General features: G+C 38.9%; 1 long non-coding RNA gene across 1 annotated transcript; it reads left to right on the top strand.

The window, feature by feature from the left end:
* The first annotated feature begins 4,454 nt into the window (after positions 1 to 4,454).
* Positions 4,455 to 12,655, top strand: LOC121980332. Its single transcript, XR_006111496.1, has 4 exons — positions 4,455 to 4,853; positions 5,301 to 5,377; positions 6,420 to 11,214; positions 11,870 to 12,655. It is a non-coding gene; the product is annotated as an uncharacterized LOC121980332 (long non-coding RNA).
* Positions 12,656 to 18,930: the final 6,275 nt, after the last annotated feature.

The following is an 18,930-nucleotide window of genomic DNA, read 5'->3' on the forward strand; positions in this document are numbered from 1 at the left end:
ATTTCATTACTTTTACTTATTTAGTTGGAGAGCTGCTCTTTGCTTGTTTTTGTTGATAGGATGTGAATTCGGAGGTAAAATGAACAAAGAATCCTTAGAATGGGTATTTCCAACATAACAGATGGTCGTGGAAAATACGAGAAGAAAAGGGCATTCAAAAGACCATCAAATTGGAGGTTTAATCAAGGAATACACTCTACCTATGTTCCTTGACACATACATATTCCTACGATTGAAATTTGATAGAAAACAGAGCTAAAACGGAGTCTAGAGCCTCCAAAACATCCAAGTAGTGCTTTTAGGCATAACCATGTCAATTCTGGCCATTTTCCCGAGATAATCATGGTCTGGCTATGCCTTTTAGGAACGACTGTGTTAGCCTCCTCCCAGACTATAGATTTTGAACCACCATAACTTTCATCTCTATTAGAGAAGTTAGATAATTTCAAAATCTACAAGTTTGGTTCAGAGTACAAACCAAGAAAACCAAGTCTAAAAGGCGAAAAATCTATTTTGGCAAAGCACTATAAATCTAGTAAATATGAAAAACTACATACCAAGCTTCAAATGACCATAAATTTCTATCTGGTTTGAGCCATGGGTTGTACGGCCTATAAAAATATAGATAATTTTAAGATCTACAAGTTTGGTACAGAGTCCAATCCAAGAAAACTGAGTTTAAGTGGTAAAAAATCTATTTTGCCCTAGCCCTATAATTATGGCACATCAGGACAATTTGGGGGAGGTATAAAAGAGTCAAGAAAAACCTTCTTTGAGGAATATTGGTCCGGAGACTCAACCCCCTTCCTTGGGAGACGATTTTTCCCTTTAGGGGAAACCCTAGAGCAATCATCTTCTTCCATTAAGATGATTTGTCCACCTTGTGTAGGTGCAGCGGAGGCCGACAAGAGGGGGGTGAATTGCTGAAAACAATAAATAAACTATACCCTCTTCGGATTTCAACTCAGAAAAGTAATAGTAAAATAATAACAAATAAAGAAATAGAAATTAAGCAGAAGACAGGAATTTAACCTGGTTACAACCAAGAGGGTTGTTAATCCAGGACAGTAACAAAAGTGCAGTAGAAGATCTCCTTTTGCTGAAGGCGGAGAAGCCTTTTACACTTTGAAGCTTAGAACTATTGCTAGGAAAGACTATACAATTGATTGCTTGAGTTGTATTGAATTCCTAGTTCCAGGGGCCTTTAAATAGCCTATGGAAATCTGATCTCGAGGGTCCAGGGCGCCTCCAACAAGGGTCGAAGGCGCCTCCAGGTAAGTGGTCGGATAGAACTCTATCCGCGGCTCAACGATCGTTTTGACCAGGCTTAAGGCGCCTTAAACCTTATTGAAGGCGCCTCCAAGGTGGAGGCGCCTTCAACAAGCTTTAAGGCGCCTCCATTACTTGTTGAGGGCGCCTTGAGCTCGGTTTCCAGCCTGATTCTTCCTTTGTTTTGACTTCTGACGCTCCGATCTTTTGGGTGATTGCGGCTAACTGAAATAGAGCTCACCCGAACCTAATTCCCGGCCTTCTCCTCGAGCAGCCTTCCTCCCCGGCTTAACGTCCCTCGAACGCCGCGTACATTCTTCTCTCCCACCGGTGTACTCTTCCGCAGCTCTCTCGTCCTTCGGATGCACCGAGCCCGTCGACTCCCTTCCCATGTCGTCCTTCTCGATAGCTGCATCTTCCGCTCGACTTCCTGCGCTCCTAAGTTCCTGCACACTTGACATAGGGTTCAAACACAAAGCAGGACCTAACCAACTTGGTTGATCACATCAAAACTACCACGGGGTCCAACACCTCAGAGTGAGGATTTCATCCGAGAAGACCGGTAAAGCATTGATAAACATTCTCTTATCTTTATTTCATGTATTGAGTTGTAGATTGCTATTTTTATTTATCTCTTGGGTGTATTTCCTTTGCTATGGAGTAAATTATCCAGATTCTAAGATGTAGGGAGTAATTATGATATGATGTTGATGTGTGAACTATGTATTTGATCATTTCCCTATTCTATGATATGTTTGTACCTTGTTCTTGTTTGATTGAATGTGTGTGAATGAGAATGTGATGGAAGTAATTAGAGTTTAATGAAAATTTTCTAATTTAGTGTTAGAAAGTAAATTGTGTAATCTAAACTGTTTGATAGGGGGCTCAAATATGATAGGATATACTTTTAATCGAACTTTCTAGTGTTTCTTCCTTACTTAATAGCATTGAACTTGATGTAAACATACTAATTAGAGTTTAATAGATTTTTTCTAATTTAATGTTAAAAAGTGATTTATGTAATATATACTGTATAACCAGGGGCTCTCATGTGACGGGGGGTATCCCTTTAACTGGACTTCTATGTTATCTCTTTATTTAATAACATTAAAAATAGTGTAAATACTCCGGTACAACCTTCATACATTTGTATTAGTAATTTGGCTAGAATCCTTACAAGAGTGTAAATATGGAGGTGAGGTGAACAATACATAAAGCATCAACTAGCATCATATTGAAATCAAAATCCTAGAATCATTTTTCCAAACCAATTCCTCATTTTTTGATCATTTGCTCTCACCAGGTCTCTCTCTCTCTCTCACTCTCTCTCACTTCTCATTCTCTTGAGCGCACTTGACTTCACACAACCTTTGATTGTCTAAATAACTACTCAACTAATGTTTAATCAACAGTTCATATGGATCAATATTTTATTACTTGACGATAACCATGCACTTATGGTTAGACAATAAGTTTTGGACACCATTGCTAAGAACTATTTTCGATTAACATTAGTTGATTAACAATTTAGTTAATTTAGATTATCTTTCTTTCTTACCATTCCTATTTCATCTCTCTTCTTTTCTCACATTTCTATTTATGCAAGTGGCAAACTCTCTATTTATGCAAGTGACAAACTCTCTTTGTAAGCTGAATGGATACTCAAACTCAATGGTTTGACAATTTGATGCTGTGAATCTTTCTGACTTTTATTGTGAGCTCTGTAGTGTAGCAACTGTCAGCATATCTATCTCCACCTATAGCTGACTCACACGATGTGCCAAGCTAATCCTTTCTGTAGTCGTCTCCATTATCCCGCTCTTTAGTCGGGTGATTGTCACCTGATCAAAAGCGGGATCAGTTCAGGCGATCGATTTCCAACTACGAGTCCTGAGCCAAAGTCAGAACTTCTTAAGAAGGGGCTACGACTAACTGGTTCTCCAGTTTAGCTATGCGGACCTATAGATCTTGCATGCCTTGCCAGATCTCAAGGTATTATTGGGCAAATATCATTAATTAGGACCTTTGCTTAGTCCTATTCAGTAGAAGTTCCTATGCTAAAGCTCAGATGGGCTTGCCCCTAGATGCTTCTTCGGTGTTCCTCCATGAGAGGGCCACTAGACCATAGAGGGTAAGATCCAACTTGTGCTCTTCTTGAATTGGTTCTTGGGATAGCTCCATGGTAACTGGGACACCCTCTTCACCCCCAACAAATCCTCCCAATGACTCGCCAGATTCAGATCCATGGGAGCATGCGAAGGGCATGCCCTCGTGCGGGAAGTTCTTGATTTAGTATGGGACAGGAAAGAAGGAGTCCTAGGAGATGATGGGATGTGCACCAAGGGAAGATGGGTCATGACTGGGAGGCTCTTCGACCCGACTGGTGCGTCTGGTGGCTGAATTGGCAAATGGATCATTGCACCTAGGGATTCGGCTAGGACTCGGGCGGGGGAGAATGGGCCCGAGCGACCAGTTGAGGATCCAGATGGGTGATGCCTTTTCTGTAAAATTCTAAGAGGGCCTCCGACTCTGCAAATGAAGTCAGTGTTGATACGCTGGATTGATGAATTGGAGACCCCTTCGGCTCCCCTGTCGGGCTCGGTGATCTCACCATCGATTGGGGAACCACCTCCTTTGGGACTGTAGCTAGAGTTGGAGGTGCCCATTCCTCGAGTGCCTGATACCATCATTTTGTCACGATATTTAGGTTTTCATATTCATGTTTTTTATTCTTCTTGTGTATTAAATTCATATTTATAGTATATTTTAAGAGTTTGGATTCATTTTAAGTTTTGATGTGATTTATCTTATATTTGTAAAATTATTGATCAATATTTGAATGTGATATTCTTTGTAGGCAACCAAGAGACATGGACTCGATTCAAATTAAATTTGGAGTCAAAGTTAGGGCTAAAGGAAGAGAACTAATTTGGTTTATTATGAATAGTCTATTTAAAATCTAGGGAGATCTGAGTCATTTGTCAAAGATATGATTCATTCAAGTTAAATGAGAGTAGATTATAGTCATTCATCAAGATCTGAAGTTTTGAATTCAAATCTGAGTGCTCATAACCGTTGGATCAGATCTAAGTTAATTTCCACTATCGTTCAGATCTGAAATCAATTCAAAACCGAGAAGCTACAGTCGTTTCCGTTCGTCAATTTTCTACGAGAGGGATCGAGACAAAATACAGGAGAGAAAAGGCGAGCAGAGGTTCATCTAGCATCGCCACTCCTCCGAGCTTCGATCATCTTCTCCATCCATTGCCAGGTTTTTCTAGCAGCGCTAGCAATCCGAGAGGAAAGGGGATTCCCTTCCTCCTTGGATTTCGTCACCAAGCCAAATCCATATCCGTCCACCTTTATCCCTTTCAAATCGACGTTGTCTCCACTGCAGGCAACCACCGAGCTGCCCTTCGCGTAGTTTGGGGTTTTTCACATTGCCGGAAGCAGTTGGACATTCCGAGATGCCTCCTTCATCCATTCCTCGCCCGCAGCTCCTCTGATCACAGTATCATCTTCGCTATCAACACCAACGCATGATCATCTTCACAGTGCAATTCCGAGCTAAGGGATGCCCTATTGTGAGTTGTAAGATTGTTACATTCCGATCTTTAGATCACTAAATTTTTAATGTGCAATTTCCATTTTCATGTGCTTAAATTTTGGAAGAATGTGGTTTAATTCCCTACATTTGAGTCTGAATTTAGTTGATTGTTAGATCTTAGTGTTCTTATTAATACCATTCATGTTCAATTTCCATATTGCAGTAGATTAGGTTGGTTTAGAATTCCTTGTTTTTGATTGCATGAATCAAGTTGTCTTTGTAGTATAGTTCCTTTATTTTCAATTGATGCATAAGTTAGATTAGATTAGGTGCCATTAGTTGCTTTAGTTTCATAATTGCTTTATGCTCCATTAATTCGTGCAATCATAATTTAACTTAGCTTAGGTTGTCTTTCATTATTCGTCTTTTCCATTTACAGCTTAAGTCCAAAACCCCAATCATTTACCAATAATTTCAATCCCAGGAATTATCATTCAGCCATTACATTCGTTGGGAGACGATCCGAGCCATTCTCTATACTGCATTAGCATAGAGAGAAGGGTCAGTATTTTATTTGTACCCATTTCACGACAAAATCGAGTTTTATCAATTTTGGCATTGTTGCCAGGACTACAACAGTATTTGATAATTTTAGGATTGTTTCTTTTCTATTTGTTCATAAAAAATTGAAAAAAATAGTGTGTCAAGTGCTTTCATGTCCAGATATCCATGTTTTGATTTTATATATTCCTATATCTTTTGATCTTATTTGCTAATGTTTCAGTATAAGAATAGAAAATTTCTTTGATCATGGATCCATATTATCAACAATTGGAGGTGTTAGTGGGACTTATGGTTCTGGTTGGAGAGAAAAACCAGATTATATGTATGGGAACATGCAACAATGAAATCCTGAACCTCAGTACTACTAGCCTCAATGTTATTAACCTAAGCCTCAATACTATCCACTCATGGAACAACAAAATAGGTATGAGTCATTTCAAATACCTATAAGTCTAATTGGGTGGATTATTTACATTTTAGGTATGAGGACGCACAAGGACAATTTACTGAGTCATATTCAGCATATCAATGGGATTTTAAAATGATTATATGCCTACTTGGTCACAACCATGCCAACAAGTCAAGGCAACCTCCTGGGGAGCAATCCAAGACTATAGTGAAGAAGTCTTTGCCCTCAATCAAATAAAAACTTTAATGCTAAAAGTGGATGATCTCTTACAGCAAAATGAAGCATACATGCTCCAATCCTAGCAAAGAAATGAAGCGTCATTACAGAATTGTTAAATATAGTTGGATCAAATTGCAGCATCCATCAGCTAGCTACAAGCACAAGTCTCCAGTTAATTCCACTTAGAGACCATTCCTGATGGGATTGATGTGCTTGAGGAGATGGATTGTAGAGTTTGTAGTAATATTGTCTTTGAGTCTACAACTCTACAGGACTCCTCTACTTCCTTGCATTGTGATATTGTAGTTGTAAATGATCCTTACTCTGATATTATTGTTGTTGTATATTTTGTTTGTAAAATTTTTATTGACACTGTTGATGCCGCAAGAGTAGATTTTGTTGATGATGTAGGTGTTTTTGATGATGATGGGAGCTAGTTGAGTTTGACTATGCATTTGCTGGTGAAGATAGTGTAGGGATTTTTGTTAATGGAGGTAGAGCCTCAAGAATCACTTCCTTTGGTTGTACATTCACCTGAGCCAGAGCTTGACCTAAAGCCAGAGCCATTACCTGACCAAGAGGAGGCCACAGTCATTGTTTCAAAACCTCCAAGTACCTTCCAACATGACAAGGTGAGCATTCCGTCTAATCTTTTAGAAAATTTTATGGAGGTACCCATTTTTGATTTTATTAGATGTGATGCATTCTTCGATACATTCTTTGCAAAGGTTGATTTTATTTTATTTCATTCTTACCCTGTATGCGTACGGGAGGTGTTGTCTTTCCTTGGCTTTGTAGGTCGTTGTAGCCTTCTAGAGTGGTTACTCCATCTAAACCGCCTCTGACTTCTGGGCTGAATTTTCCAAGAGCTCACGGTGGGAGAAGAGGTGATCACCTCAATTCTTAGCATTCCACTTCCGGAGTGGATTTTGTACCTTAACCGTCTTCAACCACTTGGACATACTTACGAGGAGTTAACAATGGAGGGAGCAGTGCACCACAATACTGATCACACGAGGATAGCTCTCTCATCTACCGAGACTACTCCATTATCGGCGTAGCCTTTACTCTTGAACCATCTTCAACTGCTAGGAATAAAGGGGAGTCTATTTTTTTTTCTTTTCTTTTCTTTATACTTTATACTTTCTTTTGTCTTTATACTTGAGTGTTAGTTTGCATTTGATTCTTTGCTTTCACACTTAGCACTTTTCACTTTGTTTTGTCTTTCCTATACTTTGTTTGGTTTGAATAAGTTCCTCATGCATTCTTAGTAATACTTTGAGAATTGTAAAAGTTCTTTAAGTTTGACCGTCAAGTTCTAGGTCATTTGATATGATTGACTGTTTAACTTGCATGATATTGGTTTGTGTGGTGATGGATTCTATTTTGATCAATTGAGTTTGATTGCCAAAATTACTTAGAGAGGACTACTACATGCCTATACTTTATTCTCTTTTTGTGTGATATGCACTCATGACAATTGAAGTCTAGAACTTGCTTTGCTTCTTTTTAAAATCACAATATCATTGGCATGCAATGAATATGATGAAGGATATTTCTTTCCCCATCCTTTGAATTCTTTTCCTTTCAAATGTTAGTTGAATAATTCACTCAACAAATTTATCTTCCACCATACTTGCTTGAGGTTTATGGAGGTTCCATTGTGGGATCAATTCAAGAGTTGTATTGTCAGATGTTATATGAAGTCACAATTCAAGTGGAATTTCAGCCATATTTTGTTGGAAGTCAAAACAGATTTTTCAAGTTTTAAAGAGATAGAAGTGGTGGAATATGTGTGAAGTTTGAGTTCAAATTGGGAAGTTGGTTTTAGAGAATCAGAGCAGGAATTATGGTTACCTGTTGATGTTTTTGTCCTTGGCTCTGTTTAGGGCAGTTTGAAAGTAGGGAAGTCTGATTTTGGCTGGGTTGTAGTGCTGAAAAATAAAAATGAAATGAAAGTTGGGTTGTCCAAAATTGAAGTGGTAGAGGATTGAGGAAGTAAGGTAGCTGATCTGAAACTGGTTTTGGAATCTGACTTCTAATCTCTGAGGTTAATTACAAAAGCTGAATTCTAATTAAGTTACTAGAACCTGTTCTTTCCTCCTGCTGCTGCCAATTAAGAAAGCTTTGAATCAAACTCTAGAAACACTTGGGAGTTAAATGATGAACAAGACTGAATCTCCAACGGAATTTAGGGAATCCAACCAGTACCTTGCAAGACTCTAACAACTTGAGCATCCAACCAAGTAGCTGAACTTTGTGTTACCTAGGGACTGTTGGGTACCAAGTCTCCATGCTGATCTTGACCAGCAACAACATGAAATTAGTCTCCTGTTAGTTTAGTGTTAAATGAGATCTTTCCTTGATTTCAACTCCTCATAAATAAAAGATGAATTTCCTTGGATCCTCAATTCTGAAACTCTGAAAGAATTCTGGATTACTGAATTGTAGAAGTTCTTTGACGATTGGATTGGAATCTGATCTCAGAAGCTGCAGTTGAAGCAATGGTGATCTTTCTCTTGCTGTCCTGTTAGCCTAGTATCAATTGATTTATTCTTCAAAAACTCAACTTGTCATGACCTAGCAGTTGGAATAGAAGTTAGAAACTGAAATCTGGAAAACCAGAATTCAGAAACTAGTTCATTCCTGGAATTCTTTGGTGACTCTGAAATTTTATCTGTTGAATTGAAGAGATTGATAACAGCTTGAACTTTAATTCCTGTGTTGCATTAACAATTGATAACCTCTTCTAAGCTAAATTCTTGATGACTTGAGATGAAACTTCCTTAAATTCGAAGTTTTGAAACTGAAGATTGAAGCAACAAGGCTTACGGATCAGTTTAATTTTTAAAACTTTTTAGAATGGTTTATGATCCTGTTTTCTGAGTTCTGAAGTGCAGGAAGTCATTAAACTACTTTGAATCTAATTTCTAGAATTTAGGTCTGTGGATTCCAACTTCTGAACCTGAGTCTGTAAAATTTCAGAAGCAGTTGGATTCTAGTGTAAACTTTAATCTCAGGAAAGAAGAAAAAAAGAGAAGCCACTTCATGTGCCAATGTCTTTTGTGGTTTCTTATCAGTAACAATTTGAATTCAAGCTCCTAGTAGTTCAATGTTAAATGAGAACTCATTCCAAGCTAAACCCTTCATGATTTTAACTGAGATTCCCTTGAATGAACAATTCTGAAACTGAATGCAGTGTTGTCCCTGGAACTCAAGCTTGAGTTCTGAAATGGATCTGGAATTCATACATTGCCCACAGTTAATGTTGGTGGGGATGCTGAAATCCTGAAGAAAGTACCAAGTGTTCAAGTAAGAAGGGAAAAAAAACCCGTGAAGCTAAAATTCTGGAATCAAATGCAAAGTGGTGGAGTCAAATTCTCTTGGATGATTTCCGGTCTAATTCTTTTCTTGAAGGGAGTTTTTTTTTTTTTCCCGATACAAGGAGTGGATACACTTTTTGATACTAGAGTTTAGAGAAATAACAGAACCACACCAAGTACATAGAATTAAGATTCAGATGTTAAACCTGGAAATTATGCAACTACTCAAACATGTTGGATGATCATGCTTGCAATTTTCTGGAATTTGAATCTGGTTTCTGAAATTGATCTTTGAAATTCAGAAATTCCTTAGGCATTGAGTTTGTTCTAGATTCAAAAAAGTAAGCTCAGAAAGGTGCAAGTGCTGCTATGGAATTGAACCCTAGAATGTCTGAAACTATAAAGTACAGATTTCTCTGATGTTTTCCAAATCGAATTGCTTTGTACGAAAGTCTGGTGCTAAACTTGTTGGGAATGAGTGCTCTTGAGTTATATGGTGCACAGAGGGAAGTATTTTATAGAATAATGGAGAGCTTATGTGGATATGAAGTTACCTGTTTTGGCTAAGAAGTTGAGTTGTAATTGGATTAACAGTGCTATGTGCCAAGTTTTCTCTGCAGAATTTTTATCAGTGAAAAGTTCAAGAGAGGTTTCTACCTTTTCATTATTAATTGGTGACTCCTTCTCTCCAAGCTCTTATGATTAAAAAAAAAACCTGCAAGTTTTTTTTCCTAGAGCTGCGAAACAAAACCCTGAATTGTTGCTGCTAATGCCAGAATTGCTGGAAATTGAGTTGCAAATGCTGAAACTGAAATCTGGGACTGGTTCAATCTGGTAATTCTATTGAATCTCAATTTTGGGAAATGACTTTTGAACATCTATAAGTTCAGGATTAACAGGGACTTGACCTATCTGTACAGATTGCTGCAGAACCAGGATCTGTGCAGTTCTGAATTGAAATCAGAAATTTCAAGGAATGGTGAACTTTGGTTGATAATCTCAGCTCATCAACTCCAGGAGTCCTTGCTTCTTTTCAGCTGTGTATAATTTGACAATGAAGATGATAGAATTTGTAGACCTTCACCAAGTATGCAAGGACCAGAATTCAACCAATGAAGAAAAAAAACTGTGAAAACTGTTTCGTGCCAAATCTTCTTGCTATTCCTGATTTGCAGCAACTTGAATTTAGGCTTAAATCATTGCAGTGTTAATTGAAACCCTTTTCCAAACTTAATTCTTCAATGACCAAGCTAAAGTTATCTTTGATTCCAAAGTTTGTAACTGCAATCTGGAACCCAGAATTCAGAACCTGCAGCCCTGGAGTGAAATTTCTGAAGCTTAATCTGAAAATTTTAAATCTGTTTTTGCTGAGAGTTTAAACTGTTCATCAGTAGCAAATTCTTTTCGCACCAAGCCTTTGATGAAAGTATCTGATCAGTTAAAAACCAACCCCAGACATGCTGGAATGTCAGTCAACTAAATCTCTAAATAGGTAGAATTCTGGAAGCTGAAGTCTTGCTGATTTAAGTTGAACTCACTTCAACTTTCAGAATCAGAAATCATTTGCAATTTTGAATTCCTTTTGGTATGATTTCTAAAATCCTGAAATGCAATGGTTGGTCTCAACTTAGAGGTTTCTCTGAGCACAGAAATTTGGACACCATAGCATTCCTTTTGCAAAGTTTTGTTGGTTCATGAAGGAAGAGAGAAAAGAACACTTGCTCGGAGAGTATCAAGTAGAGAGGATAGCATGACAAGATTCTTGGGTGGTTATCAAATTGAAGGAAAGTTTGGCTTAATCTTCTATTTTGTCATTGACAAATGATGTTCTTCATTCCCCATGATAAATTCTTTGATACATCTCAAATTGGGTAACTCATAAGGTTTATTTCTCCAATTCTCTCATTGCTTTCCTTTCTTTTAAATTGTTTTAATTGTTTCACTTTGTTTCTTCTTGATCTCATTTCATTCTTAATAGATCCTTTTGATTCGTTCATGTTATATATTTATGGTGGTGGAGAAATAGAAAATGAGCAAGCTTATAGTAGTGAAATGTTGTGACATTGAATGAACCTCCACTTCCATGCATGATTGTGAGAGTTAGAGTGGGTACACCCATTTCCTATCATGTGAGGTTGCATCTTTCTTAGTTTATTAAGTGGATTGGAATCACCATTCTTATTGATTGATGTAAGAATTATATTCATGAATGTTTAATCTTTAGATGGTCTTAGTTAATTACCTTTTACTATCTTATAAGTATTGCCAGGAAATTATTTGGGAGATGATTTTAAGTCTTGTTTCATAGTTTTGTTTGCTTACTTGAGACGTACAAGAATAAGTATGAGGGATTTAAAAACAATCATTTTGTCATGATATTTAGGCTTTTATATTCATACTTTTTTTTTTATCTTCTCGTGTATTAAATTTGCATATATACTACATTTTATGAGTTTGAATTCATTTTTGAGCTTTGATGTGATTTATCTTATATTTGTAGAATTATTGCTAAATATTTGAATGTGATCTTCTTTGTAGGCAACCAAGGGAACATGGATTCAAGTCGGATTAAATTTGGAGTCAAAGCTAGAGCTAAAGGAAGAGAACCAATTTGGTTTAATCTTGGAAGTCCATCCAAGATCTGAGGAGATTTGAATCATCCATCAAAGATCTAGTCCATCCAAGTCAAAGGAGAGTGGATCACAACCATTGATTAAGATCTGGAGCTTTGGATTCAAATTTGAGTGTTCACAACCATTGGATCAGATCTAGGCCAATTTCCACCATTCGTTCAAATCTAAAATCAATTTAAAAGCAAGAAGCTACAATTGTTTTCGTTCACCAATTTTCTATAGGAGGGAGCGGGACATAATAGAGGAGAGAAAAGGCGAGCAGAGCTTCATCCAACATTGCCACTTATCTGAGCTCTAATCATCTTCTCCATCCATTGCCAGGTTTTTAAGCAATGCTAGCAATCCGAGAGGAAAGCGATTCCCTTCATTGAATTTCGTCACCAAGACAATTCTAGATCCGTCCACCTTCATCCCTTTCAAACCGATGTCGTCTCCACCACAGGCAACCACCGAGCTTACCTTCGCGTAGTTTGGGTTTTTTCCCATTGTCGGAAGCAATTGGACATTCCAAGAGGTCTCCTTCATCCATTCCTCGGTCGTAGTCCTATGATCGCAGTATCATCTTCGCTATCATCACCAATGCATGATCATGTTCACATTGCAATTCTGAGCTAGGCGATGCCCTAGTTTGAGTTGTAAGATTGTTACATTCTGATCTTTAGATCACTCCATTTTTGATGTGCAATTTCCATTTTCATGTGCTTAAATTTTGGAAGAATGTTGGTTTAATTTCCTGCATTCGAGTATGAATTCGGTTAATTGTTAGATCTTAGTGTTCTTATTAGTACCGTTCATGTTCGATTTCCATATTGTAGTAGATTAGGTTGGTTTAGAATTCCTTGTTTTTGATTGCATGAATCAAGTTGTCTTTGTAGTATAGTTCCTTTATTTTCTATTGATGCATAGGTTAGATTAGATTAGGTGCCATTAGTTGCTTTAGTTTCTTTAATCGCTTTATGCTCCATTAATTCGTGCAATCATAGTTTAACTTAGCTTAGGTTGTTTCATTATTCTTCTTTTCCATTTATAGCTTAAATCTAAAATCCCAAATCATTTACCAATAAATTCAATCTTAGGAATTATCATTAGGCCGTTACATTCATTGGAAGATGATCCGGACCATTTCTTTACACTGCATTAGCATAGAGAGAGGGGTTTCAATATTTTATTTGTACTCATTCCATGATAAAATCGAGTTTTATCAGTTCTTCCTCAGTAAGATCAACGATGGCTACTCTACATGCCTCCAGTTCTGTAATAGTAAGTTTTACCACCTTGTTAAGTGATGCTCTCATCATCGTGTCAGCTGTAAAAGATAATATGCATTTAGTTAGATATCAAAACTTATGATGATGAGAATTCTTACCAAATGAAACTTTGAGGAGAGTGAGGAGAGTCAGTCTAGGGTTCAACCCCAACATATACAACATCCCTTCTTTGATTAGGACATTGCTATTAAACTGCAAGCCCAACAACTTTTGGGATGCACTGAAGTAGCCCCACTCTAGATGATAGCCCTTCAAAGTGGGAGGTGGGGCTACTTCTCAGTGCCAGTGAGTCGACCAAGATATGAAACTTGGGGATTTGACGAAGAAGAACTGGGGTTTCTACCCTTATGTGATGAAGGGAGCTCCTTGACCAGGTTAATCCTGGCTCAGGAGGAAAAGAAGACCGCATCTTCTATCTTCTTTGGATAAAAGAAGAAATGGAAGATGCGGGGAGAAAGTAGGATACGATACAAACGAAAAAGAATTACCACCCAAGTTAAGATGCGGAATGAATTGGGGCGAAACTGTGATAATGAGATATGAAAATATTACGACATTTCGATAAAGAAAGCTGGGATAAGGAAGCGCAATCCACTCAACATGTGACTTTGGAAGAAAGTCACAAAACCTAGAGAAGGACAATATGGCCGGTCGTTATCGTTTGGGATCCCTAATAGATGATCAACGGGAATCCCATAAGCAGTCCTTAATTGATCCAAGGATGCATCGGTAAAGCTTGAAATGGTGGATCTATATCAGAGAGCAGAAGAAGATTCCTCACCCACAGAGTGCGCCGTTAGATTGCCAAAGACCGATAAAAATAAAAAATTGTAGGGATGAACTGAAACAACTTACTGAGTAGGAAGGAGAGCTCATAGACGAAGAAGACGAAGCGCGGAGAATGTAGAATCAACAATGTCTACAAAGATGTTCTTATCCAACCTAATATAGCCCGTGTAACACCTCCAAAATTTAAAAAAAGTCTACATAAATCATATGCTTGAAGAATTTAAATGTGCTAAAATAATTTAAATAAGCGATTTAAATAAATATTTATTTTAATGGCTCGAAAATATGTTTATTTAAGTATGAAATTTAATAAAAATTTATAGGTTTTCTATTCAATTACGAGTCGATGCTTATTTTATTTTAAGAACTAATTTTTGACAAATTAAGCGACTTCTTGTAGACTAGTCAAATAATTTCTAAAACTTTAATATTATTAACAATTTATGCAGGTTGTATTTGACTTTAATTGTGCCTAATTAACTAAGTTTAGTGGGCTCAATTAACCCTAAGTTTAACCTAAAACCCTAGTCTCCTTAGGTATTATTTTCGAAAAACTCACCATCAAACCTAGGGTTCCTAGAGGGGTTGTAGTCGTGGAATATAGCAACAAATAATAGTGACAAAAATGGAATTTTCAAGTGAAGTTAAGTCGTCCCCTGGTCGTGTACACCAATTCCTCTCATCGGTATTCAAAATTTGAGCATTTTAAACACAAAGGCATGTTTTTATAAATCTTTCTTTGCACCATTCAATCCATATTATGCATGCTTTATGTAATTATGCATGTAAATGATTATGTTAAAGTTTTATAAGTGTTTGATGTATTTTTACAAAGTTTTAATGTTTTTATCAAAGTTTGAGATTTGTTATGGATTGCTAGGGACAAGGGCTATTAAGGAGTAAGGGGGATGATGTCTAGTGGTCTTAGAAGTGTTTTATGTATGCTGGAAGGGTCTGGACAGAGAGGGAAGTGGTCGAGCTCATGGCTAGGGTTTTGAGACATGAGGTCGCAGGTTAAGGGAAGGAAGGGGAGGGACTATGCATGGCTAGGTGCAGTGGTGGTGGTGGGTCATGTCAAGGTCTAGAGTGTTGGTGCAATATCCCTAGGTCAAGGTTGACCTGGTTGACTAAGCTTGAGTTGGCTCAAGCTTGAGTCTTGATATTTGGATTTCGATGTTTGACAATATATGGAGATTGCAGATGCAATCGTCCGTTTAGGGAGATTGTTGATACAATTCTCCTCTGGTCAAGGTTGACCAGTTAGATGTGAAGAAGAGTCAAGTAGGTCAAAGGGTTAACCAGATACTTGACTGGAAAAGTTCTAACTGGAGGTTAGGCAGTTGAAAGTCCTAGTGAGTAAAGCCAGATAGTTGGGAAATCCTGGTGAGTGAAGCCAGGTGGAAGACCCAGTGAGTAAAGCTAGGCAGTTGGAAAATCCTAGTGAGTGAAACTAGGTGAAAGTCTTGGTGAGTGAAGCCAGACAGGTGAGTGAAGCTAGGCAGTGGAAAAATCCTTGCAAGTGAAGCTAGGCAGTGGAAAAATCCTGACGAGTGAAGCCAGGTGAAAACCCTAACGAGTGAAGATAGGTGAAGTCTTGGTGAGTGAAGCCAAACAGATGAGAAGACCTAGTGAGTGAAGCTAGGCAGATGGAAAGACTCGGTGAGTGAAGCCAGACACGTGGAAATCTAGGTGGGTCAAGATTGACCGGACACCTGGTATTAAGAAGTCTAAGTAGGTCAAAGGATTAACTGGATACTTGGCACAAGGAAATCCAGATGGGTCAAGGGTGACCGGACATCTGGTGGAAGGAAGTCCAAGTGGGTCATGGAGGACCGGACACTTGGCATGAGACGATAATTCTAAGTGGGTCAAGGAGGACTGCACTTGGTGATCAGAAGTCCAATGAGAAGTTGGCAAAGAGAAAGTTCAGATGGATCAAAAGTTGACCAAACACTTAGCGGTTGTAAGTCCAATAGAGAGTTGACATGGAACTAGGAAGTTCAGATGTAGTAAACTTTCGAAGCCCATAACTTTTGACTCGGATATCGGAATGAGGTAATCTTGGATGTGAAACGAAGCTCATTTCAAGCTCTGCACATTTTTCTACTTACCAATTGATTGGTCAATCAATTGGGGGGTCAATCGATCAACCAATCGATTGGTTGACGTGATTTGGTGCAAAAATGGTCTTAATCGATTGGGTAATCGATCAAAACTTCCCCAATCGATTGGTCAATCGATTGAGAGAGTTTTTGAGTGAATAGTGAGCTTCTGAATCGATCAGTTGATCAATTGACCTCCAATTGATTGAGCAATCGATTGGGGGGTTGGAAATCACACGATAGAGGATGAATCAATCGAGCAATCGATTCAGGCGCTTTCCAGAGAGCACAGAGTCACTCTGAATCGATCAGCCAATCGATTCAAAGCCTCCCCAATCGATTAAGAGTCATTCAATCGATTGGAATTTAACCATTACGCAGGTTATAGCCGTTGGCGAGCATCTTCTTCGCAGTCTTCCTCTCCAGCGAGCACAGCGACTTCTGTGCGATCTCAACGAGCTTCTCCACACTTTCACCGCCAGTTCTTGAAGGCTCTTGGGGACAAGTGCTAGTGCACTTCCAAGGTTCAAGAGGCAACAATAAGCAACAAGTATGCAAGAAGAAAGAGTTTTCATTTGTATTCTTATATTTTTTTCTTATGTGTGTTGTATTTTGTTGTGTGAGTTTGTAGGAGGCTTCTTCGCCTCCGGCTACGACTGAGAAGGAGTGTTTTTATTAGTGGAGAGCGTGTCGTGTGTGGATCCTTGGGTTAGTCCCCTCTTCTTGAGGTGGATACCATGTAAATCCTAAGTGTTAGCATTGCTTGAGTATTTTTCGCTGCATATCATCATCAAAGAAGCAAGCAACGAGTGTTGACAAGCTATTCACCCCCCCTCTAGCACCTATCGACCCTAACAAGTGATATCAGAGCGAGGTCACTCTTTACCATAATCATAGCCGGAAGGGGTAACAAGGCTAGAGGGTGAAGAAGTTTAGGCAAATTTATCAAGTCAAAGATTTCATCAAAGCTCAACTTCAAATGGAATTCAGAGAGGGATTTGGATTCGATACGAGGGTGCCTCCACCATTTGTGTCAACAAGCTTTGATTCTTAGAAATCAAGGATCAAAAATTTTCTTATGATGGAGATAGAGCAATGGTTTGCTATAATGGAAGACTTCGAAGCTTCAAAGAATTCAAAAGGCAAGATCCTCAAGAAGAGCAAATGGAGTCAAGAGCAAATCCAAAGGTGTGAGGCAAATGATAAGGTAACCAAATTATTGGTTAGTTTATTGCCAAGTCCAATTCTATACAAATTGGAGAATTTGGAGGTGCAAAAGAATTGTGGATCAAATTGGCTAAGTTTCATGAAGAACCCTCCACTACACCAAACCAAGAGAAATCCAAAGAGGGCATCTCATTGGAGCAAGTCCAAAAGGAAAAGGACTCGAAAGTTGAGAGATGCTCAACATCCGATGAAGAAGTCCAAGAAGCTTCATCTTCAAAGGAATGCAACAAAAAGGGCAAAGAGGGAGCATACTCTTTGTTCCATGTACAAGATGAAGATGAAGAAGCCTCCACCTTTAGGATTGAGGGGGAGCGACTTTCGATGACACCGGATCAAGAAGAAGGAGAGGCTTCTACTTCCGGGTCAAGTGAAGAAGAAGAGAATGAGGCAACCTCCACAAGTAAAGCAAAATCAATTGGAGGAGCATCATTGTCGAATCAAGAGGAAGCATCTACTTCCGGATCAAAAGGAGAAGATGTCATCCCTACAAGCAAAGGTATAACAATTTGAATTGTTAATAATAAAGATCATATTATTTGCTTTGAATGTAGGGGAAAAGGGTATTATAAGAGTAAGTGTCCTAAATTAGCCATGTAATGCCCCGGCCCGGGCGGGCCCCACCTGGACCGAACTGGGAACGCTACCCATAATTGTCCATCGGGTTGACGACTAGCTCCACAGACCACCGGAGGTCCTTTCAGCGTGCTTTGTCCTCACTCGCACGCACCCTGGAAAACTTCCCAGGAGGTCACCCATCCTCAGATTTCTCCAAGCCAAGCACGCTTAACTTTGGAGTTCTTTGAGTTTGGGCTTCCGAAAAGGAAGGTGCACCTTGGTAATATGGATAGTACCATCTAACCTTTTAAGTCATACTTAATCAGAATCTCAGAACCGGGGTATTACAATCACCCCCACTTAAAGACACAACGTCCTCGTTGTGTAACCACAAATCACACCACAAACAAATCCCAGAATCTCCCTTGCTAGGTGGTGCCCTGGGTGCTCCTGCCACAGGCGCACTCACGGTCGCAAGGTTGCTCTGATATCAAAAGGAGAAGATGTCATCCCTACAAGCAAAGGTATAACAATTTGAATTGTTAATAATAAAGATCATATTATTTGCTTTGAATGTAGGGGAAAAGGGTATTATAAGAGTAAGTGTCCTAAATTAGCCATGTAATGCCCCGGCCCGGGCGGGCCCCACCTGGACCGAACTGGGAACGCTACCCATAATTGTCCATCGGGTTGACGACTAGCTCCACAGACCACCGGAGGTCCTTTCAGCGTGCTTTGTCCTCACTCGCACGCACCCTGGAAAACTTCCCAGGAGGTCACCCATCCTCAGATTTCTCCAAGCCAAGCACGCTTAACTTTGGAGTTCTTTGAGTTTGGGCTTCCGAAAAGGAAGGTGCACCTTGGTAATATGGATAGTACCATCTAACCTTTTAAGTCATACTTAATCAGAATCTCAGAACCGGGGTATTACAATCACCCCCACTTAAAGACACAACGTCCTCGTTGTGTAACCACAAATCACACCACAAACAAATCCCAGAATCTCCCTTGCTAGGTGGTGCCCT

Source organism: Zingiber officinale, chromosome 5A (assembly GCF_018446385.1).
Source record: "Zingiber officinale cultivar Zhangliang chromosome 5A, Zo_v1.1, whole genome shotgun sequence".
Classification (NCBI taxonomy): domain Eukaryota; kingdom Viridiplantae; phylum Streptophyta; class Magnoliopsida; order Zingiberales; family Zingiberaceae; genus Zingiber; species Zingiber officinale.